Source organism: Mus musculus, chromosome 9 (genome assembly GCF_000001635.26).
Source record: "Mus musculus strain C57BL/6J chromosome 9, GRCm38.p6 C57BL/6J".
NCBI lineage: Eukaryota > Metazoa > Chordata > Mammalia > Rodentia > Muridae > Mus > Mus musculus.
In genome coordinates this window covers 51,853,070-51,865,611 of record NC_000075.6, presented here as the reverse complement: position 1 = coordinate 51,865,611, position 12,542 = coordinate 51,853,070, and the positions used below count along the sequence as shown (strand labels likewise).

Below are 12,542 nucleotides of genomic sequence, written 5' to 3'. Positions count from 1 at the left end.
GCTTTCATTGATACTTATAATTTTTTGACACAACCTGGAAGCAACAGAAGGAAAAATAGACCACAAAATACCTAAGCTGTCAGATCTACTCTCCTTCAGCTGCATACATGTCAAGCGTTCCAAATGTCTGGGCAATTTCCCGTTCTCCTCATTGCCAGGAATGTGTTTGCCCTAGATGCCCTCAGAACCCCTGCTTCCCTCAGGGAGTCCCCCTGGACACTGGACCAGAGATTTTTCCTCAGGCCATGGCTCCTGTCAGCCCCATCTTCCTTCCCTACATCACTGTTTGCTTCAGCCCTCTCTACCATCTAATACATTAAATAATTACTGGCTCTGCAGTCTCACTTTTGACATCCCGAGGCTTGTTCATTACTGTCACTGTAAGTAGCATTGGAGGGTAGGGGCATTCAGAGACAGCTATTTCCTTCTGGTCAAAAGGATGCAAATTATATATATATATATATATATATATATATATATATATATTTGGTTTTTCAAGACAGGGTTTCTCTGTGTAACCCTGGTTGTCCTGGAACTCATTTTGTAGACCAGGCTGGCCTCGAACTCAGAAATCCACCTGCCTGTGCCTCCCAAGTGCTAGGATTAAAGGTGTGTGCCACCACACCCGGCCAAGGATGCAAAAATTAAACAGAAAAACAAACCACTCAATCAACCCAGAGCACACAGTGTGTCAGAGGGAAAGTGCTCATCCCACAAGTGTGAGAACCTGAGTTCAGATTCCCAGCCCCATGTGCAAGCCAGGTGGGATCACCATCACCTGTGCTCTTAGACACTAGCCAGTTTTGTTTTTCCTCAGTAAACCTATCTGTAGTTTCCCTGCGTTTTAAAGTATTGTTCTTTCTTTAGTTATATCAGTGTCTGCTCTAATCCTTATTTTCTTTGTTTTAGTAGCTTAATTTTTTGCTAGTCTATCTTGAGTTTAAAAAAAAATCTTTGCATGTATATGTACCTGTGACATAAATAAATGTACACCACAAATGTGGTGCCTGCAGAGGCCAAAGGAGGACATTAAATCCCTTAGATCAGGAGCTACAGGCATTCGGAGCCATCTGACACGGGTGCTGGGAGCCACACTCTGTTCTCGTGTCTTAACTATAATGGGATGTAGGGAGTTCTTTTTTGGTATGTCCATCTGGTGTTCTAAACACCTCCTATACCTAGATGGACATTATTTCCATGGATTTGGGAAATTTTCTGTTATGGCTGGAGAAATATCTTTTCAAACAGTATGCTCATATGTTAACTGGACTGCTGTTCATTTTCAAAAATTCCTCATATATGCTGTGTATCAACCTCCCTTTCAGAGAAACAAACAGCTGGCATTTCTTTTGTTCTCGAGGCTGTGTCTCCACTCTGCTAATTTTTCCTTTGCTGTTCAGAAATTTTTTAATTTAATTCAGTAATTCAGTTATAGTTGTCAGTCATAGTTATTTCCTGAGAACTTGAAGTTCGGTCCAAGAAGTCATTACCTCAGCATGGATATGAGGGTGTTTTCTGGTACATTTTCTTCTAGTAGTTCCAAAAGTCTTGATATAGGTTGATTTATCCAGAGCTGATTTTTGTACAGAGTGAGCTAGAGTCTCAATCCAGTTGTTCTGGTACCATTTCTTAAAGGGGTTATCATCTTTGGTCAACATAGTCTCTTTCACCTTCCTCAAGAATCTGATTACCTTAGGTAGCTGTGTGAGTTTATGTCTGCATTCTTTATCCTATTCTTTGGGCATATGAAGCTGGGATTTTTGCCACTACTTTGAATGTATACTATATTTGGAAATTAGATAATATATCCAGAATTCATATTTGCTCAAGTACTTTGGATAGCTAAAGACTCATGCTTCTATATAAATTTCATATATATATGTGTGTGTGTATGTGTATATATATATGTGTGTGTGTGTGTGTGATCTATTTAAAGATCTTACTACATAAGATTTCATATTAAATATGAGATCTATTTAAAGCCTAGGATCCATGTATGAGAGGGAAGATGGTCTTTTTCTGAACCTGATTAGTTCTACTTAATGAGTTTCTGTGATATCCATTTTCCCAAAAATGCCATGATTTCCTTCTTTTTTAATGTTGAATAAAATTCTATGGTGTATAAATACATTTTCTCTACCATTTGTATGTTGATGTATAACTAGAATGGTTTCATTTCTTAGCTATTGTGAATATTGTATCAATAAACATGGGTGTACATGTGTTTCTGTGGGAATGATTAGTCCCTTTGGTATACATGCAGGAATGGTGTAGCTGGGTCATAGGGCAGTTCTTGTGTTCGGTTCTTACTGGAAATAGCTCATATCTCAAGGTTGTTTTAATTGTATTCCCATGATAGCTATAGACGGTGAACACTTTTGCAAATATTTATTGGCTATTTCTATTTCTTCTTTTTAAAACTGTCTATTAGCGCATTTATTGACCTATGTTACAGTTTATTGTTCTTTTATCTATAGTATATGTTCATCCCGAGATGCAGTTGCAAAGATTGCTTTTCATTCTGTAGCCTTTCTCTTCACTCTGCTTTTATTCTTCTGTGGAGCAGCTTTTTAATTTGATGCAATCTCATTTGGAAATTATTTTCTGTGCTATTGGAATCATTTTCAAAGAGTTCACCCTGCTGCTGCTATCTTAAACTACCATCCCTATATTTGCTCTAGACGTTTCAACATTTGCAGGCTTTATAAGGTCCTTTCCATGCTTTTGAATTTTTAAAAAAGCAGGATGAGAGAGATGTAACTAATTTCATTTTTGAATGTGTCTCACTCTCTCAGTGTTATTTATTGAACCTTCTGAATCTTTAAATGATGTGTAGTTTTGATAGCATATAACAACCTAATATTTGACAAAGATTTTTTTGAGCCCTGTGTTCTAGTGCACTGGACTTACACATCTATTTCTGTGCCAAAGGCATGCTGTTGCTGTCACAATGACTCCACTGTATAATCTAAGATCAGGTGTTATGGCACGTTCAACATCACCTGTGATATTTGCTTTTGATATTTGTGCCCTTTGTGATTCCATATGAAGTTCAGGATATTTGTTTTGGAAGAACGTGATTAGAACTTTGACAGAGGACTATGTTGAATCTGAAGACATCTCTCAGTAATAGTTAAGATGTAGATTCTGTCAAGCCACAAATATGTCAAGTTTCCCTATTGTCTATGTTTTGACTTCTGTGTCTTCAAGTTTTTAATTATCTAGTCTTTCACCTTGATGGTTCATTTATCTCTGGAGTTTTAAGCTACTGTGATTGGAGCATTTTCCAGTATGTCCATTACTGTTATATAGGAAAACAAATGGTTTTTATGCTGATTTTTCAGAGTTCTGGTGCAGCCCTTGAGTTATTTCGTGAATAATTTGACTTCCCTTTCTCTATTAGTATTTCCTTCATTTCTTTGTTTTACTGACGCAGCTAAGTGTCTTAAGTACGTTATGGAATGAGTAGAGCGTTGGAACCCGTCTCACCCCAGATTTTAGAGGAAATTTTTTGTGTCTCCCACTATGTTGGATCTAGCTTTCTTTTGAACACAATTTTATTATGTTTCTTTTGTTACTAGTGTCTGTGGGTTTTTATCATGACGGAAAGTTGAACTTTTGTCAAATGTCATTTTCTGCATCTGTTAAGACAGAAATCACGTGATCATATCTTAGATCTTCAAATGTCATACTACATTTGAGTATATTGGGTGAGCTTTGTGTCTAGGGACTAAACGAACTTAATGCCATTGTTGAGTTTGTGATTTCTATTTCTTGTTTTTGTTTCATTTTTGTAGAGACAGGTATGGACTAGGGATTTGCTGGTCTACTCTTAGAGACTTGTATTAACGTCCCAGCTCTTCTTTGCTCATTTCTCTCATGAAATATTGCTTTGTGTTCTGGTGGATGAAACCTTTGTGTAGTTTCTTCTAAGTCGTCTTTGGTGCTGGCTTGAACTGAGTTGTCTTACATGGTACTTCTCTTGAGAGGTTCTTATTTCTCTCGTTATTTCAGATGCTTTTGCTGGGTATACCAATGGATCGTAGGTAAGCCAATACTTCTAGGGTTTGAAATACATAATTCCATGCTTTTCTTGACTTTATCACTAAAAACATTAATTTCGTAGTAAACACGAGTAAGAGTTTTCTCCTTATGGCACTAAACATTCTTTGCTTGGTAGTTTTGCCACACTGACTATGGCTTACTGGGGAACGGTTCTCTGGTTATGTCTAGATGGGATTCTAATGCTTGTCCATTTTCTGTCCAGGTTTGTGGAAGTTTCTGCTATAATCTCTTTGAATAAATCGTTTTATCCCATTCCAAGGCATGGTTCCCAGGAGACTGCTCCCATCTCAGTATACTTGGGTAGTCTGAGGCATGGTGAGGGTACTGTCCCTCAGGTGACCTTAGGGTATCTGTGGAGAATCTCAGTTCAGACTTCATCACAATTGTCTTTGCAGCTCATTCTATTGACTTTCTGCACACACTGCATCTCCACAGGTGGCTGTCCTAACCTGGCCTGTGTCTGTGAGCAGGTAGCTACTGCTGACCCTGGCCTGTAAACTGTCTAAACAGGTATAAACAGTGTGCTATGGCCTTGGCTGTTTTGTGGGTTTTTGTGTGTGTGTGTGTGTGTGTGTGTGTGTGTGTGTCTGTGGAGAAAACCCCATTAAGGTTAATCTTTTTTTTTTTTTAACTTTTTCTTTTTTTTTTAAAATTAATTAGGTATTTTCTTCATTTACATTTCCAATGCTACCCCAAAAGTCCCCCAAACCCTCCCCCCCCCCGACTCCTCCACCCTGACTCCCACTTCTTGGCCCTGGCTTTCCCCTGTACTGAGGCATATAAAGTTTGCAAGAACAATGGGCCTCTCTTTCCACTGATGGCCGACTAGGCCATCTTCTGATACATATGGGGGGTACTGGTTAGTTCATATTGTTGTTCCACCTATAGGGTTGCAGACCCCTTGAGCTCCTTGGGTACTTTCTCTAGCTCCTCCATTGGGGGCCCTTTGATCCATCCAATAGCTGACTATGAGCATCCACTTCTGTGTTCGTTAGGCCCCGGCATAGCCTCGTAAGAGACAGCTGTATCAGGGTCCTTTCAGCAAAATCTTGTTAGTGTATACAATGGTATCAGCATTTGGAGGCTGATTATGGGATGGATCCCCGGGTATGGCAGTCTCTAGATGGTCCATCCTTTCATCTCAGCTCCAAACTTTGTCTCTGTAACTCTTTCCATGGGTGTTTTGTTCCCAATTCTAAGACGGGGCAAAGTGTCCACACTTTGGTCTTCATTCTTCTTGAGTTTCATGTGTTTTGCAAATTGTAACTTATATCTTGGGTATTCTAAGTTTCTGAGCTAATATCCACTTATCAGTGAGTAAATATTGTGTGAGTTCCTTTGTGATTGGGTTACCTCACTTAGGATGATGCCCTCCAGGTCCATCCATTTGCCTAGGAATTTCATAAATTCATTCTTTTTAATAGCTGAGTAGTACTCCATTGTGTAAATGTACCACATTTTTTGTATCCATTCCTCTGTTGAGGGGCATCTGGGTTCTTTTCAGCTTCTGGCTATTACAAATAAGGCTGCTATGAACATAGTTGAGCATGTGTCCTTCTTACCAGTTGGAACATCTTCTGGATATATGCCCAGGAGAGGTATTGCGGGATCCTCCGGTAGTACTATGTCCAATTTTCTGAGGAACTGCCAGACTGATTTCCAGAGTGGTTGTTCAAGCTTGCAATTCCACCAACAATGGAGGAGTGTTCTTCTTTCTCCACATCCTCACCAGCATCTGCTGTCACCTGAATTTTTGATCTCAGCCATTCTGGCTGGTGTGAGGTGGAATCTCAGGGTTGTTTTGATTTGCATTTCCCTGATAATTAAGGATGCTTAACATTTTTTCAGGTGCTTCTCAGTCATTCGGTATTCCTCAGGTGAGAATTCTTTGTTTAGCTCTGAGCCCCATTTTTTAATGGGGTCATTTGATTTTTCTGGAGTGCACCTTCTTGAGTTATTTATATATATTGGATATTAGTCCCCTATCTGATTTAGGATAGGTAAAGATCCTTTCCCAATCTGTTGGTGGCCTTTTTTTCTTATTGACGGTGTCTTTCGCCTTACAGAAGCTTTGCAATTTTATGAGGTCCCATTTATCGATTCTTGATCTTACAGCACAAGCCATTGCTGTTCTATTCAGGAATTTTTCCCTGTGCCCACTTTCTCCTCTTTCAGTGTCCCTGGTTTTATGTGGAGTTCCTTGATCCACTTAGATTTGACCTTAGTACTAGGAGATAGGAATGGATCAATTCGCATTCTTCTACATGATAACCACCAGTTGTGCCAGCACCATTTATTGAAAATGCTGTCTTTTTTCCACTGGATGGTTTTAGCTCCCTTGTCAAAGATCAAGTGACCATAAGTGTGTGGGTTCATTTCTGGGTCTTCAATTCTATTCCATTGGTCTACTTGTCTGTTGCTATACCAGTACCATGCATTTTTTTTTTTTTATCACTATTGCACTGTAGTACAGCTTTAGGTCCAGGCATGATGATTCCACCAGAGGTTTTTTTTTTTTTTTAATCCTTGAGAGTTTTTGTTATCCTAGGTTTTTTTTGTTGTTCCAGATGAATTTGCAGATTGCCCTTTCTAATTCGTTGAAGAATTGAGTTGGAATTTTGATGGGGATTGCATTGAATCTGTAGATTGCTTTTGGCAAGATAGCCATTTTTTACTATATTGATTCTGCCCATCCATGAGCATGGGCGATCTTTCCATCTTCTGAGTTCTTCTTTAATTTCTTTCTTCAGAGACTTGAAGTTTTTATCATACATATCTCTTGCTTCCTTAGTTAGGTATTTTATATTTGTGACTATTGAGAAGGGTGTTGTTTCCCTAATTTCTTTCTCAGCCTGTTTATTCTTTGTTGTAGAGAAAGGCCATTGACTTGTTTGAGTTAATTTTATATCCAGCTACTTCACCGAAGCTGTTTATCAGGTTTAGGAGTCCTCTGGTGGAATTTTTAGGGTCATTTATATATACTATCATATCATCTGCAAAAAGTGATATTTTGACTTCTTCCTTTCCAATTTGTATCCCCTTTATCTCCATTTGTTGTCGAATTGCTCTGGCTAGGACTTCAAGTACAATGTTGAATAGGTATGGAGAGAGTGGACAGCCTTGTCTAGTCCCTGATTTTAGTGGGATTGCTTCCAGCTTCTCACCATTTACTTTGATGTTGGCTACTGGTTTGCTGTAGATTGCTTTTATTATGGTTAGTTATGGGCCTTGAATTCCTGATCTTTCCAAGACTTTTATCATGAATGGGTGTTGGATTTTATCAAATGCTTTCTCAGCATCTAACGAGATGATCATGTGGTTTTTGTCTTTGAGTTTGTTTATATACTGGATTATGTTGATGGATTTCCATATATTAAACCATCCCTGTATCCCTGGAATAAAACCTACTTGGTCAGGATGGATGATTGTTTTGATGTGTTCTTGGATTTGGTTAGCGAAAATTTTATTGAGTATTTTTGCATCAATATTCATAAGGGAAATTGGTCTGAAGTTCTCTATCTTTGTTGGTTCTTTCTGTGGTTTAGGTCTCAGTAATTGTGGCTTCATAGAATGAATTGGGTAGTGTACCTTCTACTTCTATTTTGTGGAATAGTTAGTGAAGAACTGGAATTAGATCTTCTTTGAAGGTCTGATAGAACTCTGCACTAAACCCATCTGGTCCTGGGCTTTTTTTTTTGGTTGGGAGATTATTAATGACTGCTTCTATTTCTTTAGGGGATATAGGACTGTTTAGATCATTAACCTGATCCTGATTTAACTTTGGTACCTAGTATCTGTCTAGAAATTTGTCCATTTCATCCAGGTTTTCCTGTTTTGTTGAGTATAGCCTTTTGTAGAAAGATCTGATGGTGTTTTGGATTTCTTCAGGATCTGTTGTTATGTCTCCCTTTTCCTTCCTGATTTTGTTAATTAGGATGCTGTCCCTGTGCCCTCTAGTGATTCTGGCTAAGGGTTTAATCTATCTTGTTGATTTTCTCAAAGAACCAGCTCCTTGATTGATTGATTCTTTGAATAGTTCTTCTTGTTTCCACTTGGTTGATTTCACCCGTGAGTTTGATTATTTCCTGCTGTCTACTCCTCTTGGTTGAATTTGCTTCCTTTTGTTCTAGAGCTTTTAGGTGCGTTGTCAAGCTGTTAGTGTGTGCTCTCTCTAGTTTCTTTTTGGAGGCACTCAGAGCTATGAGTTTTCCTCTTAGAAATGCTTTCATTGTGTCCCATAAGTTTGGGTACGTTGTGGCTTCATTTTCATTAAACTCTAAAAAGTCTAATTTCTTCCTTCCTTGACCAAGGTATCGTTGAGAAGAGTGTTGTTCAGTTTCCACGTGAATGTTGGCTTTCTATTATGTTATTGAATATCAGTCTTAGTCCATGGTGATCTGATAGGATGCATGGGACAATTTCAATATTTTTGTATCTGTTGAGGCCTGTCTTGTGACCAATTATATGGTCAATTTTGGAGAAGGTCCCATGAGGTGCTGAGAAGAAGGTATATCCTTTTTTTTTTAGGGTAAAATGTTGTGTATATATCTGATAAATCCATTTGTTTCATAACTTCTGTTAGTTTCACTGTGTTCCTGTTTAGTTTCTGTTCCCACGATCTGTCCATTGATGAGAGTGGTGTGTTGAAGTTCTCCCACTATTATTGTGTGAGGTGCAATGTGTGCTTTGAGCTTTACTAAAGTCTCTTTAATGAATGTGGCTGCCTTTGCATTTGGAGCATAGATATTCAGAATTGAGAGTTCCTCTTGGAAAATTTTACCTTTGATGAGTATGAAGTGCCACTCCTTGTCTTTTGTGATAACTTTGGGTTGGATGTCGATTTTCTTCGACATTAGAATGGCTACTCCAGCTTGTTTCTTCAGACCATTTGCTTGGAAAATTGTTTTCCAGCCTTTCACTCTGATGTAGTGTTTGTCTTTTTCCCTGAGATGGGTTTCCTGTAAGCAGCAAAATGTTGGGTACTGTTTGTGTAGCCAGTCTGTTAGCCTGTCTTTTTATTGGGGAATTGAGTCCATTGATACTAAGAGATATTAAGGAAAAGTAATTGATGCTTCCTATTATTTTTGTTGTTAGAGTTGGTATTCTGTTCTTGTGGCTGTCTTCTTTTAGGTTTGTTGAAGGATTACTTTCTTGCTTTTTCTAGGACGTGGTTTCTGTCCTTTTTTTTCTGTATTATCCTTTGAAGGGCTGAATTCGTGGAAAGATAACGTGTGAATTTGGTTTTGTCATGGAATACTTTGGTTTCTCCATCTATGGTAACTAAAAGTTTGGCTGGGTATAGTAGCCTGGGCTGGCATTTGTGTTCTCTTAGTGTCTGTATAACATCTGTCCAGGCTCTTCTGGCTTTCATAGTCTCTGGTGAAAAGTCTGGTGTAATTCTGATAGGCCTGCCTGTATATGTTACTTGACCTTTCTCCCTTACTGCTTTTAATATTCTCTTTATTTAGTGCATTTGTTGTTTGATTATTATGTGTCGGGAGGAATTTCTTTTCTGGTCCAGTCTATTTGGAGTTCTGTAGGCTTCTTGTATGTTCATGGGCATGTCTTTCTTTAGGTTTGGGAAGTTTTCTTCTATAATTTTGTTGAAGATATTTGCTGGCCCTTTAGGTTGAAAATCTTCATTCTCATCTACTATTATCTGTGGGTTTGGTCTTCTCATTGTGTCCTGGATTTCCTGGATGTTTTGAGTTAGGATCTTTTTGCATTTTGTATTTTCTTTGATTGTTGTGCCAATGTTCTCTATGGAGTCTTCTGCACCTGAGATTCTCTCTTCCATCTCTTGTATTCTGTTGCTGATGCTCACATCTATGGTTCCAGATTTCTTTCCTAGGGTTTCGATCTCCAGTGTTGCCTCACTTTGGGTTTTCTTTATTGTGTCTACTTCCCTTTTTAGGTCTTGGATGGTTTTGTTCATTTCCATCACCTGTTTGGATGTGTTTTCCTATTTTTCTTTAAGGACTTGTAACTCTTTAGCAGTGTTCTCCTGTAATTCTTTAAGTGAGTTACTAAAGTCCTTCTTGATGTCCTCTACCATCATCATGAGATACGCTTTTAAATCCCCATCTAGCTTTTCGGGTGTGTTGGGGTACCCAGGTCTGGCTGAGGTGGGAGTGCTGAGCTCTGATGATGGTGAGTGGTCTTGGTTTCTGTTAGTAAGATTCTTACGTTTGCATTTCACCATCTGGTAATCTCTGGAGTTAGTTGTTATAGTTGTCTCTGGTTAGAGCTTGTTCCTCTCGTGATTCTGTTAGCCTCTATCAGCAGACCTGGAAGACTAGCTCTCTCCTGGGTTTTAGTGGTTAGAGCATTCTCTGCAGGCAAGCTCTCCTCTTGCAGGGAAGGTGGCCAGATATCTGGCGTTGGGACCTGCCTCCTGACAGAAGATGAAGGCGAAATGGGGCTTGTCCCAGAATCTGTGTAGCTTCTGTAGTCCACACATTCACTTGCACAGAGTAGTCTGGGCAGGGTCCGGTAACCAAGATGTCTCCACCAGATGCTGTGGCAAAGCCCTCCTAGGAGGTGTGGACACCTCTCCTCTGGTAGGAAACGTGCACGGGTGTCTGGAGCCTGAAACACGGTCTGCCCCAGAAGCTCTGTGGCTTCTGCCTGTCCCAGAAGGTGTTAGCCTCTGCAGTCCACACTCTCACCTGCGCAGACCAGACTTGGTGGAATCTGGGACCCCAAAAAGGCTCCCGCAGATGCTGTCTTACTTTTTTCTAGTAAACAAAACTTGACTTTTTATTCCCCCAATCCTGACTCTTCTTGCGCACTAATCTCATGGAGATGGTTTCTAGTTGACAGTCTTACCTGAGTCTCAATTGTTGAGATCTTTGTGATTCTGTTTCTTGAGTTAACTCACCTCGGGCCTATCACATTTGATGTGCCATCCCAACACGAATGGCCTCAACATTTTTTACATTCTGATTATTGTAAGCTCAGTCATTTCATTTTGGGAGTAAAGATATGGAATATTTCCTTTACATTTGAAAATTCTAGGCAGCAATAATCTAGTTCCCATGATCTGGTAGAGAAGAAATAAGACTTCATGGTACCCATTTTCTTTCCTCTGAGTAACAGACTATTTCAGAAGGTTTTAGCTAATTTATTCAGACTGCAAAGATAATTTCTATATTTAAGTTAATGTAATCTAAAGCCCAGATTTAAAAAGTAGTTTTAAAATCTTAATATCCACAAACCTACATTTTATATTGCTATGTGAGGTAAAAATAGAAACACTACTTTTACTTTGATGAATGAAAATACTGAAAGACATTTTAAGATATCATCTAAAATATGTTTATGTGTCCTGATGTTATCTAATAGGGACACAAAGAACAATATTCTAATCTAATAGTATTAACAGTATGTATGTGTGTGTGGGGGGGTGGAGTGGTGGAAGTAAACCGATTTTAAAACCAAAGTTTGCAAATGATACCTTAGTCTTCTTCCAGTTCTACTAGAACAATTCACACTGTACAAAGATGAATCTCAAGGTGTTTAATGTATTTTAAAAAAGGGGCGGGGGAGGAGTTCTGCAACATGAAGGTCGCTCAGAGACAGAGCAACACACGGGGCAGGCCGCAAAGCCCTCAAGGGGATTTCTTACTTTCATAGGAAACTTTGCTTTTGAGAAGATCTCATTAACCAAAATGAAAGAAACTGAAGCAAATGCTTTACCCAAATTTATTATTCACAGTATAAAATTTACTGGGAGTAATTAAAAAAAAAAGCTTGTTCTTGAGTTGACAAATTAGAACCTTCTGATTCAGTGTTATGACCTGCTAAGTAGACTATAAAGAAGATAGTTATTAACATAAGATCGAGTCCTCATTAAAAGTAAATTTGTTTCTCTAAAATTTGGATAGAATTTAGTGTGTGTGTGTGTGTGTGTGTGTGTGTTTATACATTGTAGAAATACAATTAGTAACATTTGTCAAAGTGGATTTGTCCTTTCCACCTGGCTGGAGCAAATCTAGTTTTTCTAGGTTATAAATCCCTTTGAAATAGTAGTTAGATTTATACAGAGACTGCTTGATAAACCTCAAGAAGTCAGGAGATACAGTAGTCTTGGGAAACTGTCATACATCAAAGAACAGATATCCTGGTATGTGTAGAAAGTCAACTTGGTCCTTTTGTCAGAATGGCCTAAATGTGAAAGAAAATCTCATACATGCAATCAAAGTGAGCTGTTATTTCTTTTGGCATGTGGACAAACTTGTCTGCATCACTCCGGGAATACAATGAAAAAACACAATTTCTGACAAAAGGGGAACGGCTAGGTATAAAACATAACTTGTTTGATAAACGAGATTTAAAAATATAAAAAGGAAAAACAATTTCACTCCTTTTCCCCTAGAAAAACTATGAGTAAAAACTTAAGGCCACAACTCATTATGTATGAAATGGTCAACTCAAAGGGAGCTCAGGCTTGCTGAGTGAAAGAACTCTCCTCGGCA

At 38.7% G+C, this 12,542-nt stretch overlaps 1 long non-coding RNA gene across 1 annotated transcript in view; it reads left to right on the top strand.

The window, feature by feature from the left end:
* The window catches only part of Arhgap20os (Rho GTPase activating protein 20, opposite strand), a 36,393-nt gene that overhangs the window by 10,274 nt on the left and 13,577 nt on the right, over positions 1-12,542 (top strand). The gene's annotated exons all lie outside the window — the stretch shown is intronic.